The sequence below is a fragment of the Triturus cristatus genome, chromosome 8 (assembly GCF_964204655.1).
Source record: "Triturus cristatus chromosome 8, aTriCri1.1, whole genome shotgun sequence".
Taxonomy (NCBI): domain Eukaryota; kingdom Metazoa; phylum Chordata; class Amphibia; order Caudata; family Salamandridae; genus Triturus; species Triturus cristatus.
This window is the reverse complement of record NC_140591.1, coordinates 119,312,502-119,329,339: the sequence shown is the minus strand read 5'-3', so window position 1 is coordinate 119,329,339 and position 16,838 is coordinate 119,312,502.

Below are 16,838 nucleotides of genomic sequence, written 5' to 3'. Positions count from 1 at the left end.
CTTTTATTTTTAATAGTGAGCGATTGTCAAGAAATAGGGAGCACTATTTCAGAACTGTGCCTCCGATGACCTTGCATAATTTTAGGGAGTTTCTGAGTGTTGTGGTCAACCGTGTCAAATGCTGATGAGAGGTCAAGTAGAATGAGTAGGCATGAATCCCCTCTGTCCAGCATACTATAGATGTCATCTATGATATTGAGATGATATCACACTAAGTTTGCTACAATAAAATGTTTCTGAAATGTGCTCTGCTGCTCCTTGTTGTTAGGTTGTTGCTATATCAATAAATAAAGTGTTTTGTTTTGGGGGGCGTGGCTAGTGACGGACGAAGATGGTGCCATAGTGGCAGAGCTCCAGATCCGGTCTGCTCTACATAGCGGTCTGTGCCTTCCCCGGTTGTGCAACCTGCCTGAGAAACGAGCTCCCACATGTCCGTAATGTTTCTGTGACAATTTTCTGTCTTCCAAGAAGTTTATGAGTTATGGCACAGAGTTCAGCAAGCTAACACGTCTGTCTCCCAATGTGTGTTTAAGTGTCCAACAAAATGGCACCCGTCTTTCTTCACAAGCCCATATTCCAACTCTTACATCACGCTGTGGGATCTGTTTATAAACACTAAAGCCAAGCAGACCAGCGTGGCTTACATTCTCTCTTAGGATGTATATGTCATACCTCGGTGAGTCCGATAAATTGAAGATTCATGGGGAGTCTGTGGGAAGACTTTGATGCTTAAAGGCTCCCCTCAAAATGGTGGCCGCAAGCGTTACACATGCTAAGTAAATTCATCTCTAATGTGACTCTAGCCGGTTTGTTCTGGTATAAGGTTCTGTTGATCTACTTTTAATAATATGACAAAGTACTGATGGCAAATCGGAGAGTGTCCTGAAGCACACCTTGTTTATTCCGCTTTTCTGTAAGAATAACATCTTCTCTTTTTTCTTTTTTGCGTGCAGCACCCGTGAATGGTGTGCCGTTCCTTTCACACCAGGGCATAATGTTCTGAGTGGTGGTGGCCCGCTTTGTTAGCAGGTCACACACGGGTTGCACAGCGTATGCACTTTGGTATTTTCAGATTAATACTCATCAACCATTATAATCCAATTTTTATCAAGTTTTATTTCTTTCCTTTTAAACATTTTTTATCCATTTGGTGAAGACATCACGTCAAAAGATGAAATCCGTAGCGTTTTTTGGTTGTTAAATTCCGTGTATTGCCCATCCAGGCCTATACATGAATATATATGAATTTCCGAATATCCACCAGATTCTGTACATTTTCATTACTCAATGCATTTCGGTTTTAGCAAAACCTTCCTCAGGAGTATCTATGAATTGTAAAGATGTATATGTTACGATCACATAACATGAAACCCATAAAAAATATATTAGTTTAAATTGTCTCTGTCTTAACAAATAAATTACAAAACATACTGATTAAATCACCTTCATAATCACCCAAATTAAATTACGTGTGACCTACTGCATGAATCCCCAGATTCTCTCCATAATCATGACTTCGATAACCAAGTGCTATTTAACCCCCACCCCATTAATCAACTGCCTGTCAAAAACAATCCTTCACCAACTTAAAATCTTCCGTGCCTGATTACCCGAACCTCCCTTCCTCTTCATTCCTTCCCCTTCTCTGGTTTAAACACCCTTAACCATTCCCCTTTAGCATACCTGATGTAAGAATTCACGGCGCATCAACCTCCTCCTTCGTAAACGTGATTAAATTTGGCGCCACTCTGTTGCTCGTCCCAATTTTTAAACTGTTGTTACACGCCCCTCCTCCGTGATCATAGGTGTAAACCCACCACCTGTTCTTTCACATCCCACCCCTCTGTTAAGTACCTCTCAGTGTTAACCAACCACATGATCTTTCACATTTCACCCCACAGTTACGTGCCTCTCAGTGTTAACCAACCACATGATCTTTCACATCTCACCCCACAGTTACGTGCCTATCAATACTAAACAGTATTCACAAAATGTTGCTAATCCACTTAAAACCCTTTGTATCCAATTTACCATCATGAATCAAAACAAATCATAAACAAATCTGCAATAAAGAGTCCGTGTTAGTGACTTCTTCGTAATCCGAACGTGATGTATCTCTTTTGACGTGAAGCATGATTCTCTCTTTCGTGCTCAGTTTATACTTTCCTCTTGACAGGGTGCTAACAGGTGGTGAAACGGTTAGTATTACGACAAATCGGAGAGTGTCCTGAAGCACACCTTGTTTATTCCGCTTTTCTGTAAGAATAACATCTTCTCTTTTTTCTTTTTTGCGTGCAGCACCCGTGAATGGTGTGCCGTTCCTTTCACACCAGGGCATAATGTTCTGAGTGGTGGTGGCCCGCTTTGTTAGCAGGTCACACACGGGTTGCACAGCGTATGCACTTTGTTATTTTCAGATTAATACTCATCAACCATTATAATCCAATTTTTATCAAGTTTTATTTCTTTCCTTGTAAACATTTTTTATCCATTTGGTGAAGACATCACGTCAAAAGATGAAATCCGTAGCGTTTTTTGGTTGTTAAATTCCGTGTATTGCCCATCCAGGCCTATACATGAATATATATGAATTTCCGAATATCCACCAGATTCTGTACATTTTCATTACTCAATGCATTTCGGTTTTAACAAAACCTTCCTCAGGAGTATCTATGAATTGTAAAGATGTATATGTTACGATCACATAACATGAAACCCATAAAAAATATATTAGTTTAAATTGTCTCTGTCTTAACAAATAAATTACAAAACATACTGATTAAATCACCTTCCTAATCACCCAAATTAAATTACGTGTGACCTACTGCATGAATCCCCAGATTCTCTCCATAATCATGACTTCGATAACCAAGTGCTATTTAACCCCCACCCCATTAATCAACTGCCTGTCAAAAACAATCCTTCACCAACTTAAAATCTTCCGTGCCTGATTACCCGAACCTCCCTTCCTCTTCATTCCTTCCCCTTCTCTGGTTTAAACACCCTTAACCATTCCCCTTTAGCATACCTGATGTAAGAATTCACGGCGCATCAACCTCCTCCTTCGTAAACGTGATTAAATTTGGCGCCACTCTGTTGCTCGTCCCAATTTTTAAACTGTTGTTACCCGCCCCTCCTCCGTGATCATAGGTGTAAACCCACCACCTGTTCTTTCACATCCCACCCCTCTGTTAAGTACCTCTCAGTGTTAACCAACCACATGATCTTTCACATTTCACCCCACAGTTACGTGCCTCTCAGTGTTAACCAACCACATGATCTTTCACATCTCACCCCACAGTTACAGGCACACCATTCACGGGTGCTGCACGCAAAAAAGAAAAAAGAGAAGATGTTATTCTTACAGAAAAGCGGAATAAACAAGGTGTGCTTCAGGACACTCTCCGATTTGTCGTAATACTAACCGTTTCACCACCTGTTAGCACCCTGTCAAGAGGAAAGTATAAACTGAGCACGAAAGAGAGAATCATGCTTCACGTCAAAAGAGATACATCACGTTCGGATTACGAAGAAGTCACTAACACGGACTCTTTATTGCAGATTTGTTTATGATTTGTTTTGATTCATGATGGTAAATTGGATACAAAGGGTTTTAAGTGGATTAGCAACATTTTGTGAATACTGTTTAGTATTGATAGGCACGTAACTGTGGGGTGAGATGTGAAAGATCCTGTGGTTGGTTAACACTGAGAGGCATGTAACTGTGGGGTGAAATGTGAAAGATCATGTGGTTGGTTAACACTGAGAGGTACTTAACAGAGGGGTGGGATGTGAAAGAACAGGTGGTGGGTTTACACCTATGATCACGGAGGAGGGGCGGGTAACAACAGTTTAAAAATTGGGACGAGCAACAGAGTGGCGCCAAATTTAATCACGTTTACGAAGGAGGAGGTTGATGCGCCGTGAATTCTTACATCAGGTATGCTAAAGGGGAATGGTTAAGGGTGTTTAAACCAGAGAAGGGGAAGGAATGAAGAGGAAGGGAGGTTCGGGTAATCAGGCACGGAAGATTTTAAGTTGGTGAAGGATTGTTTTTGACAGGCAGTTGATTAATGGGGTGGGGGTTAAATAGCACTTGGTTATCGAAGTCATGATTATGGAGAGAATCTGGGGATTCATGCAGTAGGTCACACGTAATTTAATTTGGGTGATTATGAAGGTGATTTAATCAGTATGTTTTGTAATTTATTTGTTAAGACAGAGACAATTTAAACTAATATATTTTTTATGGGTTTCATGTTATGTGATCGTAACATATACATCTTTACAATTCATAGATACTCCTGAGGAAGGTTTTGCTAAAACCGAAATGCATTGAGTGATGAAAATGTACAGAATCTGGTGGATATTCGGAAATTCATATATATTCATGTATAGGCCTGGATGGGCAATACACGGAATTTAACAACCAAAAAACGCTACGGATTTCATCTTTTGACGTGATGTCTTCACCAAATGGATAAAAAATGTTTAAAAGGAAAGAAATAAAACTTGATAAAAATTGGATTATAATGGTTGATGAGTATTAATCTGAAAATACCAAAGTGCATACGCTGTGCAACCCGTGTGTGACCTGCTAACAAAGCGGGCCACCACCACTCAGAACATTATGCCCTGGTGTGAAAGGAACGGCACACCATTCACGGGTGCTGCACGCAAAAAAGAAAAAAGAGAAGATGTTATTCTTACAGAAAAGCGGAATAAACAAGGTGTGCTTCAGGACACTCTCCGATTTGTCGTAATACTAACCGTTTCACCACCTGTTAGCACCCTGTCAAGAGGAAAGTATAAACTGAGCACGAAAGAGAGAATCATGCTTCACGTCAAAAGAGATACATCACGTTCGGATTACGAAGAAGTCACTAACACGGACTCTTTATTGCAGATTTGTTTATGATTTGTTTTGATTCATGATGGTAAATTGGATACAAAGGGTTTTAAGTGGATTAGCAACATTTTGTGAATACTGTTTAGTATTGATAGGCACGTAACTGTGGGGTGAGATGTGAAAGATCATGTGGTTGGTTAACACTGAGAGGCACGTAACTGTGGGGTGAAATGTGAAAGATCATGTGGTTGGTTAACACTGAGAGGTACTTAACAGAGGGGTGGGATGTGAAAGAACAGGTGGTGGGTTTACACCTATGATCACGGAGGAGGGGCGGGTAACAACAGTTTAAAAATTGGGACGAGCAACAGAGTGGCGCCAAATTTAATCACGTTTACGAAGGAGGAGGTTGATGCGCCGTGAATTCTTACATCAGGTATGCTAAAGGGGAATGGTTAAGGGTGTTTAAACCAGAGAAGGGGAAGGAATGAAGAGGAAGGGAGGTTCGGGTAATCAGGCACGGAAGATTTTAAGTTGGTGAAGGATTGTTTTTGACAGGCAGTTGATTAATGGGGTGGGGGTTAAATAGCACTTGGTTATCGAAGTCATGATTATGGAGAGAATCTGGGGATTCATGCAGTAGGTCACACGTAATTTAATTTGGGTGATTATGAAGGTGATTTAATCAGTATGTTTTGTAATTTATTTGTTAAGACAGAGACAATTTAAACTAATATATTTTTTATGGGTTTCATGTTATGTGATCGTAACATATACATCTTTACAATTCATAGATACTCCTGAGGAAGGTTTTGCTAAAACCGAAATGCATTGAGTAATGAAAATGTACAGAATCTGGTGGATATTCGGAAATTCATATATATTCATGTATAGGCCTGGATGGGCAATACACGGAATTTAACAACCAAAAAACGCTACGGATTTCATCTTTTGACGTGATGTCTTCACCAAATGGATAAAAAATGTTTAAAAGGAAAGAAATAAAACTTGATAAAAATTGGATTATAATGGTTGATGAGTATTAATCTGAAAATACCAAAGTGCATACGCTGTGCAACCCGTGTGTGACCTGCTAACAAAGCGGGCCACCACCACTCAGAACAAAGTACTGATGGCGGCATATGGAATCGAATTGTGACAAATAATGCACTGAAGTGACAAGGAGTGTCAGTCAGCAGCAAATATTTGGAGGCTAGTAGTGGCTAGCATTATCAAGCTGTACTGTCTGAGCGTTTCTATAAGTAGCTGAAAAGGCTATGCTCATTTAACTCTCTGTCGGTCTGAAGTGCTTCACACGTTTGAGTTTAATTCGCTTCTGCATCACTGGAGAGGATACAAGAATATAAATAATACAGAGCACCTCATGAGCTATTCATCTGCTTACTGGCATTATTTATGAGAGTGTCTACTGTTATCTAAGTTGGGACTATTGTATACCAGGGGTATCTGCAAGTGTAAAATAGGAAAACATTGACAAGCTGTGTCAAGTAGTAGCAGGTAACAGTGTCTGCTAATACCAAACATCAAGTGTCAATTACCAAGTGGCAAAGACTTTAAAAAAAAAAAAACAGCGCAGTGTTTGCAACTTCGTGAGTAGCAGTCACAAGGAAGTAAACATTGCACAGCAATTTTGTTTTTGAAACTGCTTATTGTATCTGAGACTGTCTACCTTATCCTGCAAGTATTCTCTGATTGTGGCTGCTGGAGGTGCCTGCAAGTGTCTACAAGTGTCTGCTAACATACCATTCATTTATCCTAGCCTTGGCACAAAGTCTCTCATGTTTTTTTTTATTTCAAATCATTTTTATTAAATTTTTAAGAAATGAACAAGAAATGAACAAATAAACAAGAAATGAACAAATAGATAATGGTGAGCACTTCAATGGTGATAAACATATCAGTGGGTCCTGACAAATTATCAGAAATACAAATCATAAGAAATACAAACATAAAAGAAATACAAAGAAATTCAAAATACAAAATAACAAGAACAGGTTACTCAGGTGCCTTGCCATGGTGAACACAGTGGAGCTGTAGTAACATACAGGTGGAATGCCGGACATAAGTGTCACATGTTAGTGATAAAGATACTATTCAGCATAAGTGAATCATGTAAATACAGATTTCATAGATATGATGGTGGAAAGTACAATACAGTATAGTAGTAACGCCGCAAATATGACAATCTATAAGTATTGCATTGTGAGGAAATGAGTCTACTTTCACGGGGGTCATATGAGAAAGAGAAGGCGTCAAGGGACTTCCACACCTTCTTATGTGATTTACGCTAAGGAGAGGCATGGAGTGCAACGTTGTCTGCTCCACTGAGGAAGGATAACCATTCTTGCCACATTCTAAATGAGACTTCTTAGGAGCCTTTCCATTTGTTCTGAACAATTTTACATGCTAATGTGAGCATAAGATCTAATAGGTATCGGTCATTCACATCTGTGATCTTGGGGTCCAAAGCACTTAATAGGACATATGAGAATTCTCTTGGAGTGGTTTTTAGACCAGTGTTCCCAGTGGAGCATCTCCCCATTCACTTTTAGATTTGGGTTGCGCCAGAGAGAGGACAAGTTGGACTTGTTAATTTTTAACTAATTTTTGTTCTAGCCATAGAAGGGCCCTTTTAGGATTGAGCATAATATATTTCGAGTGGGGTAAGAAGGATAAGTCCATGGTGAGGAGAGCGGGCAAGGGTATGTCACTGATGATTGCTCTTTCTATGTCCACCCAGACTGGGGTGTAGTCAGTTTGAGGGAGTAGCCAGTTAGATCCCTGTTTACACAGATATGCAGTTTGATAGTTCCTAAAGTTCGGGAGGCCCAGACTACCTTTTTCTTTGGGTAATTTAATTTTTTTCAGAGATATTCTGGGTCTCTTACCTTGCCAAAGGAACGTGTTAAGAAGTTTATAGATCTTACTTAAGACGTCATTTGAAAACGTCATTGGTAGCATACTAGCTAGATAGTTGACAAGAGGAGTAATCATCATTTTTAATGTCTCAGCTCTTCCCCACCATGATAAAAATTTAGATGACCAGCCGTCTAATAATGAAGAGATTTTTCTGAAAAGAGCATTTTCATTGGTTTGTAGGGTGGTGATCAGATCTCTCGTGAAATCCAAGCCTAGGTATTTAAAGCACTTAGGTTGACATAAGAGACCCGAGTCACCGATAATTTCTTTCCCACCATACTTATTAAGGAGTTTTACCTCTGTCAAATCTTTATTCAACTTGTATCCGGAAACTGCAGCAAATTCTTCAATGGAAGACATAAGTGCAGGGATGGCAGCCTCGCATTCTCCGAGACGACCAACACATCATCGGCATAAGCAGTTATTTTGACCGTGCAGTTGTTGAAACATACCCCTGTGATCTGTTGATTGTTTCTGAGATGATAAAGAAAAGGTTCAATTGCTATGAGGAATAAAGAGGGTGAAAGGGGGCAGCCTTGGCTTGATCCCTGTTCTAATTTAAATGAAGAGGAGAGGCACCCTCCCGCTCTGACTCTGGCAGAGGGATTAAAATATAGTGCCATTACCATACGTTTAAAATTCTCACCTAAATTAAATTTCTCAAGTGTTGCTTTCAAGTAGGCCCAATCAACTTTGTCGGAAGCCTTTTAGGCGTCCAAAGTGTTAGCGACTGTTGGTGAGTCAGTAAGTTTGGCTTTCTCTAAAACATGAGCTAGGATACGAGTATTATCACTAGATAGTCTGTTTTTTATAAAAACCAACCTGCAATGGGTGAATGAGTTTGGGTAAGAATTCTTGAAGGTGTTTTGTGAGGATCATTGCGTACATTTTGCAGTCTACGTTTATTAGTGATATCGGTCTGTAATTTTTTGGGAGTGTTGGGTCTTTCCCCTCCTTGGGAATTACTGCTATGATAGCTTTTGCTGGTGTCCCATTAATCTGGCCAGAGTCACTAAATTCTTTGAACAGGTTTAAGAGTGGGGGAGTCAGTGTCGAGGAGAAGCATTTGTAAAATTTAGCATTAAACCCGTCAGGGCTCGGCGCCTTCCCAACTTTGAGGGCCTTTATCGAGTCTTCGATTTTGGAGGCAGAAATGGGGTTGTTAATTTCAGATTTATCTTGTTCGGAGAGAGCAGGGAGTGTGCTCCTGTGAGGTATTCCTGTGTTTTGGTGCTATCTAGGTCTTGGTTCTTACTATACAGAGTTCTATAGAAATTCTTAAAAAATTCTGCAATTTTGTCAGGGTCGGAGAAAGCCAAACCTTTTTGGTCAATCAGATTTTTTATTGTATTCTTTTGCATTTTAAACTTTAAGTATGAAGCCAAACTCTTCCCAGCCTTATTGGATTCACAGAGTTTAATGCTTTTTTGTTTTCTTATCCATATTCCTGCTCTATCACTGACTATTTTGTTATACTTGTATTTCTTCTTCACGATTTCATTTAAGACTAAGGCATCTCTAGACATTGCACGTTTTCCTTCTAACACGGCAATCTCTTTTTCTAATTTCTCAAGATTGTTATTGGAGTCCCTTTTCATAGCAGTTCTAATTTTAATGATCTCTCCTCTGATTGTGCTCTTTAATGCCTCCCATCTTGTGAGGTCCGACATGTCTCCTATTTTGTTAATCATGAGGTAGTTCTGTATCGCGTCTGCAATGGTTTGCCTATGAGATAAATTTTCTAAGACTTCATTATTAAGTCTCCAGAGAGGTTGTTTTTTAAAAGGTTTCGGGTCAGATATAGACAGGCTAATACATGAGTGGTCTGAGATTACTCTTGGCTCAATCGAGGTGTGTTCGATTATGGCTATGGCGTTGCCTGAAATAAATAGGTAATCAATGTGTGAATAGAAACTATGTGGGGATCAATAGAAGGTATATTCCCTCCCTGTGGGATTTTGCAGTCTCCAGGTATCTATCAGGTTAAAGTGTGTGCCAAGATTGATGAAGGCTTTATGGGAGTTGTTGGTAATAAAGGGACAACGAGAATCCCTGTCTAATGTCGGGTCTATGGGCAGGTTAAAGTCACCCGCTAGTATGTGCGTAGCAATATCTGGGATTGTGGCAATTTGTTTGGTTAGATCCTCCCAGAAGTCCAATTTGTCCCTGTTAGGGGCATAAATATTAGTAATGTAAAACTCTGTATTGTCCTTTGACAATTTAGTTGTGATCCACCTCCCTTTAGTGTCAGATGTGCTTGTCACTATATCTGTTTGATTGTTTTGCTACTAAAGTCAGGACACAGTTTTTCTTTCCCATTGCATCAGAGCCAGCAATATCACTATAAAACCTATTTCTAAGCGAATTTAATTGTTTGGAGTCGATCTTCGTTTCCTGCAGAAGGAAAACATCGCCCTTCTGTTTGTGAAGGTAATCAAGTATCTTTCTCCTTTTGACAGGGTGGTTTAATTCCTAAACATTCAGTGAGACTATCTTGAGGCTGTTGTGTGCTAAAGCACCTGGGGTATTTTGCGTCATCATAAGTGTATTATAGATATTGTGAGTGATTTACTAGCTTTAGAGTAAGTTTGTGCGGTTTACTCACTATATGAGAGAAAGTTGTGACTTCATTCTGTATTTGTAATGATGTTAGTGGACACAGTTGTGCTGAGTTGGTTAGCCATATGTGTGTGCCATATATATGAGGCTTACCACATGTATACACAGGATTGTCATTCCCAAACATTTGACTTAAGAGGAGAATGTAGAGTGTATCATACAATGGGTTGTTCCCTTTGTGCACAAAGTTGTTGCAGTGGGGCATAGTGCTAAGGTAAAAACAGTTGTATGTATAGTGTTTTTATCATTCATCAAGGGATCCTGTCTATATACAAAGATAATACTATACATCATTTCACTTGAGTGAAAAAACGTGTGCATTTTGATAAGAAGACATGTCATGCACATAAAGCATACCTTTCATTGTACTATCACCTGCATATGTAAGCTCATCACTTCGAGAATCACTGCGAGGATCGTCATATGTGGAAAGAGGCAAGGCACTTGAGTAGAGAAAGCAATTATAATCAATATTACTCAAACAGCAAATAAAAGAAAATAGAGTAAGGAACACTAGATCGAAAACCCTAACCCTGCCCACCCTCATCCCTAACCCTCCCACCCCTCCCTGAAGGTAGATAGTTGGCATGGTGACAGGGAAGAGGGCCCCCCTCCCATAGGAGCCAGGCAGAAATATCTTGGACGCATGAATCCAGCCTTTGGCTAAGGAATAATAAACTACAAAATCTAAGAACTAAGAACCGAGTTCTGAGAACTGAGTGCGATTTGAGTATAATACGCACCATTACAAAACCATTGCAATACCATTGCATGAACTTGTTACTTGTCCATGCATTTAGCATAATCACAGATTAACATAGACTAACATAGTGTGAAGTGAGTAGCGGAATTGTGGCCCAATAATCTAGCCATAACTAGCCTTAACTACTGCAGGGCTAATTCAATACTTAAACGTACAGCTGGTATATGCTGGTATATTCTTTAAAGGTACAGCTGATATATGCTTATATGCTTAACGCCTTACGTATTTTATCATACGTATTTTAGTAATAGAAGGCTAAATAAAATGGTATTTGAATTTTTCAACACCAAAAGTTTTAACCCCAAAATCTACCCCTTTCTATTTGTGGGCAATAAGGGTTATCTCACTGGCTAGGCAATAGCAAGCTACTTAGCAATAATAAGAGACCTGGTGACCTGTATTAAGGCGCTAGTCTTAAAGTCAGATTCAAGAAGAGTAGGTTATTCTAACTAGGTAAAAGACATTGACCTGTGCCAGCAATACAAAGCACAATGACACTTTTAGTTTGCTTGGATTAGTGTGAAATGACATCAATAAAGAGCAGGTGAAGTCAGTAGTGAACATTTCACATGTCAACCCATTTCAAGTATAGAAGTATAATATACTATAAGTATAGAAGTAAAGAAGTGCAGGTTTGTGGCCATGTGTTATAGAGTTTTGTATTAGGCCTGCTTGAAACCCAGGAGGTGATCAGATGAGGCCAGAAGCCTCAAGTTCAAAATGACGCTAAGTGTCTCGCTGCAGGATATATGAAATTTTGAAAGAAGCTCCGGAGGCCGTCGTGTCAATTGAAGGGTCTTCTGGTCCGTCTAAGAATCTTTTCAATTGGAGATGGTCTGTAAAGAAGTGTGGAGATCCCTGAATGATTACACAGAATTTTGCTGGACCCGCAAATGCAAACTGGTAATTCAAGTCTCTTAGTCTTGGGCGAAGTGCTAGGAACCCTTTTCTAATGTCCACCGTTTCTTTGCTGTAATGTTGGGAAATAAAAATGTTGTTGTTTTTCCAGAGAATATGGTTGTTTTTATGCATGAAAGCCAGGATCTGTTCCACATGTTGGTATCGGAGAGATTTACATACAATTGTAATAGGGGAGAGGAGTTGGCCTAACGGCTAGGGCGCTCAACCTCGGCCCTGGGGAACTGGGTTCAAGTCTCGGTAATGACGCTAAACATCCTGTGATTCTGGGCAAATCACTTAGGGGCATATCAACAACAACCGGTGATAATTATCGCTCAGCGCTATTAGCGTGAGGATAATTATCGCCGGCTAGCGTGAATTTTTATCGCTGAGATAGCGTGCTATTAGCAACGCTTATCTCAATAGCGATAAAAATCTACACGCTAACAGGCTAACGTGAGATTATCGCTGGAAATCCAGCGATAATCACACGTTACCTTGTTGATAGGGACAGGCAAACTTAGCCATGATATCCTCCTTCCATAGGATATCATGGCTAAGTCTGAAAATTAGCAGACGTAAAAAAGCAGCGTTAACCACGGTTAGCGCTGCTTTTTTTGTCTCTAACAGGATTAGCGACATTCTTGATAATAGGAGAAATGTCGCTTAGCGACATTTCTCCTATTATTTAACTCTGGAACGCCCCCTTTGCATCTCATTGGAGATGCAAGGGGAAGCGTAGAGTAAAAGGGTGCTAACATGCAAATTTGCGTGTTAGCACCCTGTTGTTGATAGGGTGCTAGTTTTATCTCTGCTTTTTTGGCTTTTAAAGCCAAAAAAGCAGAGATAAAGCCCTTGTTGATATGCCCCCATATCTCCCTGTGCCTAACAAAAATAAATGTGTATGTGTCCTCATGTAACGTAACTGGTGCTATGTAAAGTGCTCTTATACCCGTTCGGATTCGGGTCAAGTTCGCGCTTGATAAAACTCTGCAAAAAGAAATAAATTGGTCTTGGGTTCTTCTGATTTGGCGTGATTCTAGTTGGAACCTGATGGGCCCTGTCAAACTCTAGGGGTTTATTGAAAGACAAGTTAGTGGCTTGCTTAAACTAGTTTTCTAAGAATGTGATGCATGATCCTGACTGATCCTCTTCTCCTTCTGGGATTCCAAAAATTCTCAGGTTCCCTCTCCTGTTTCTGTGTTCCAGCCCTGACAAGCGTTTTGTTAAAGAGTCTGTCGTGACTGTCAGGTTTTTGAGGGATTTACATACTTTGGTATCTTCTAGTTGGCCTATTCGGTTCTCTGTTTCTGCTAGTCGAATGTTTGTATGTCTGATATCCTGTCTGATTGCAGAGATATTGTCTTTCGTCGATTTGGCGAGGTCATGGAGCTCTGCTAGTTTACTTAGTATGGTATCCATTGTTGCATTGATGTTGCATTTGCCTTTTGTGGGTGAGTCTGGATTTGGTGGTTCGGCTTTGAGTATTTTAAGGTTCTTGACTTCTTTGTCAGCCATTTTTGAGTGGTTGCCATTTTCTTTAGTGTATTGTACTGTTGAAATGAAGATTTCATATTTCTGGTTACCCTATTCACCCTGTTCACTTTATGCACTTTATGTACTCTGTTTGTGGCAGTGCTTTAAGTTGCAGTTGCTGATTGTTTGTTAGTTACTGAGTATTAGTTGTTGAGTACAGCTGCAGACATTGGATGTTATTAGTTGACTTATAACGTTAGCCACTGGTAGTCACGTTAGGCACTGGTAGCCACCGGTTGCACTGATTGTTTGGTCTGATCTGTGTTTGGCAGAAACACTGAAAAACACGGCTGTTTGCAGTTGATCACTGGAAAAAGGAGAATGGCAGAGTTGGTTGACTGGATGCTGGTTTTCTGTCTGTAGTTTGGTACTGGTTTTGTTGAATCTGCTAGAATCCTCTAGAAGCCTCTACAACATACTTCTGGGCGCCCTCATTAAAGACAGGCATAGAGTAGCAGATGGTGATTGTCTGGCTAGCAGCATAGATGGACACAGAGGTATTAAGTTGAGGGGTAATGCCTCCAAGGCAGTAGTATAGAGAATGCTATCAGCTCTGGGCGTAAGGAATTGACAGGGCACAGATAGCCGAGAACGTTATAGCCCACACATGGAGGCCACCATTTTGGATTTAACCCAGATCTCTTGACTGGGGGTGAATGTTTTGATTTGTTGTGCATTCCGTCCATCAATTGTGTGTCTTTTGCTTTCTAGCCCTAAGTGCGCCAGGTATGCCCAGACGTGAGTCCTGGGTTCACTGTGCCACTGGAATCAAGCCATCCTGGAGGAAGAGGGGTTAAACCCCGAAACCGGTCCTAGGATGCTTGTTTCATGTCCAGGGAGGACCTGGCGTGGCAGTTCGGGCTGGACTGTTCCCATGCAGCACAGGGTCAAGACTGATTTGCATATGGCCAGGTCTAAACTGGGGTGGCATGGTGAGCAAAAGAATGTATTAACCCAGATCTCTTGACTGGGGGTGAATGTTTTGATTTGTTCTGCATTCCGTCCATCAATTGTGTGTCTTTTGCTTTATCGCCCTAAGTGCCCCAGGTATGCCCAAACGTGGGCCCTGGGCTCACTGTGCCACTGGAATCAAGCTATCCTGGCTGAAGAGGGGTGAAACCCCAAACCCGGTCCTAGGATTCTTGTTTCCGGTCCAGGGAGGACCTAACTTGGCAGTTCGGTCTGGACTGTTCCCATGAGGCACAGGGTCATGAATGATTTGCATATGGCCAGGTCTAAACTGGGGTGGCATGGTGAGCAAATGAATGATGGATTTAACCCAGATCTCTTGACTGGGGGTGATTGTTTTGATTTATTCTGCATTCCGTTCATCAATTGTGTGTCTTTTGCTTCCTCGCCCTAAGTGCACCAGGTATGCCCAGACGTGGGTCCTGGGCTCACTGTGCCACTGGAATCAAGCTATCCTGGCTGAAGAGGGGTGAAACCCCGAAATCGGTCTTTGGATGCTTGTTTCATGTCCAGGGAGGACCTGGCTTGGCAGTTCGGGCTGGACTGTTTCCATGAGGCACAGGGTCAAGACTGATTTGCATATGGCCATGTCTAAACTAGGGTGGCATGGTGAGCAAAAGAATGATGGATTTAACCCAAATCTCTTGACTAGGGGTCAATGTTTTGATTTGTTCTGCATTCCGTCCATCAATTGTGTGTCTTTTGCTTCCTCACCCTAAGTGCGCCAGGTATGCCCAGACGTGGGTCCTGGGCTCACTGTGCCACTGGAATCAAGCTATCCTGGCTGAAGAGGGGTGAAACCCCAAAACCGGTCTTTGGATGCTTGTTTCATGTCCAGGGAGGACCTGGCTTGGCAGTTCGGGCTGGACTGTTTCCATGAGGCACAGGGTCAAGACTGATTTGCATATGGCCATGTCTAAACTAGGGTGGCATGGTGAGCAAAAGAATGATGGATTTAACCCAGATCTCTTGACTAGGGGTCAATGTTTTGATTTGTTCTGCATTCCGTCCATCAATTGTGTGTCTTTTGCTTTCTCATCCTAAGTGCGCCAGATATGCCCAGACGTGGGTCCTGGGCTCACTGTGCCACTGAAATCAAGCTATCCTGGCTGAAGAGGGGTGAAACCCCGAAACCCGTCTTAGGATGCTTGTTTCCAGTCCAGGGAGGATCTGACTTGGCAGTTCGGGCTGGACTGTTCCAATGAGGCACAGGGTCAAGACTGATTTGCATATGGCCAGGTCTAAACTGGGGTGGCATGGTGAGCAAAAGAATGATGGATTTAACCCAGTTCTCTTGACTGGGGGTGAATGTTTTGATTTGTTCTGCATTCTGTCGATCAATTGTGTGTCTTTTGCCATTTTAAGGCCAGACAGCTCGCATACAAAGCATGCGCATACAAAGCTTGAATACTGTGCTTAAAAACCTTGAATAGAATGATACTCAAACTCGCGTTAAATCGCCCACACTGTTAGCTTGATGCACCGATCACAGAGGAGACAACAGGGCAGAAACATCAGAGATCGTGATAACCCACACATGGCGATCATCATTTTAATGCCAGGCAGCTCGCAGACAAAGCATGAATAGAGTGGCATTCACACTCGTGTTGAATCGCCCCTATCTATTCGATATACCGGTCACAGGAGTCTCTCATGCTTTAATGACTAATATGAACCTGCTGCATACATCTGAAAAGTTTAAGTACATTCACCTTACCTGCCTCTTTCCTAGGTTCACTCATGGTGGCTCTGCTACAATTAAGGGGTTTGTTTTCATCACGCTTGGCCAAGCACCTTAATAATGCACATTACAGGACTTTCAATTCAATCAGCACCTTTGCAGAGGGAAACAAGACTTGTCAAATGGAATGGACAGCATACTAGCGAAACTTAATGCTCTCCTTACTCAGTCAACTAAAGTATAAACAGAGTGCCTTCAAATGGAACGGGGTGGCCTCAGACAAGATGTACAGGCACTGACAACCAGAATGGAAGAAGCCGAATCTCGCATCAGCAAAGTTAAAGGTAAGCAGTGATCTGTTAGAAAATCATCAGAAATAATGTAGCAGAAAATATCCTCTCTAGAAAAAGAAATATCAGCCTTGGAAGATAGAAACAGGAGAGGCAACCTGTGAATTTTCAAATTACCAGAAAATAAAGAAGACTCCCCCAAATCTTCTGTCCTTGCTAGAATCGTGGATTCCTAAGGTCCTTGAACTCTCTTTTGAATGTACTCTTGAGATTGAACTGGCCAATAGGATT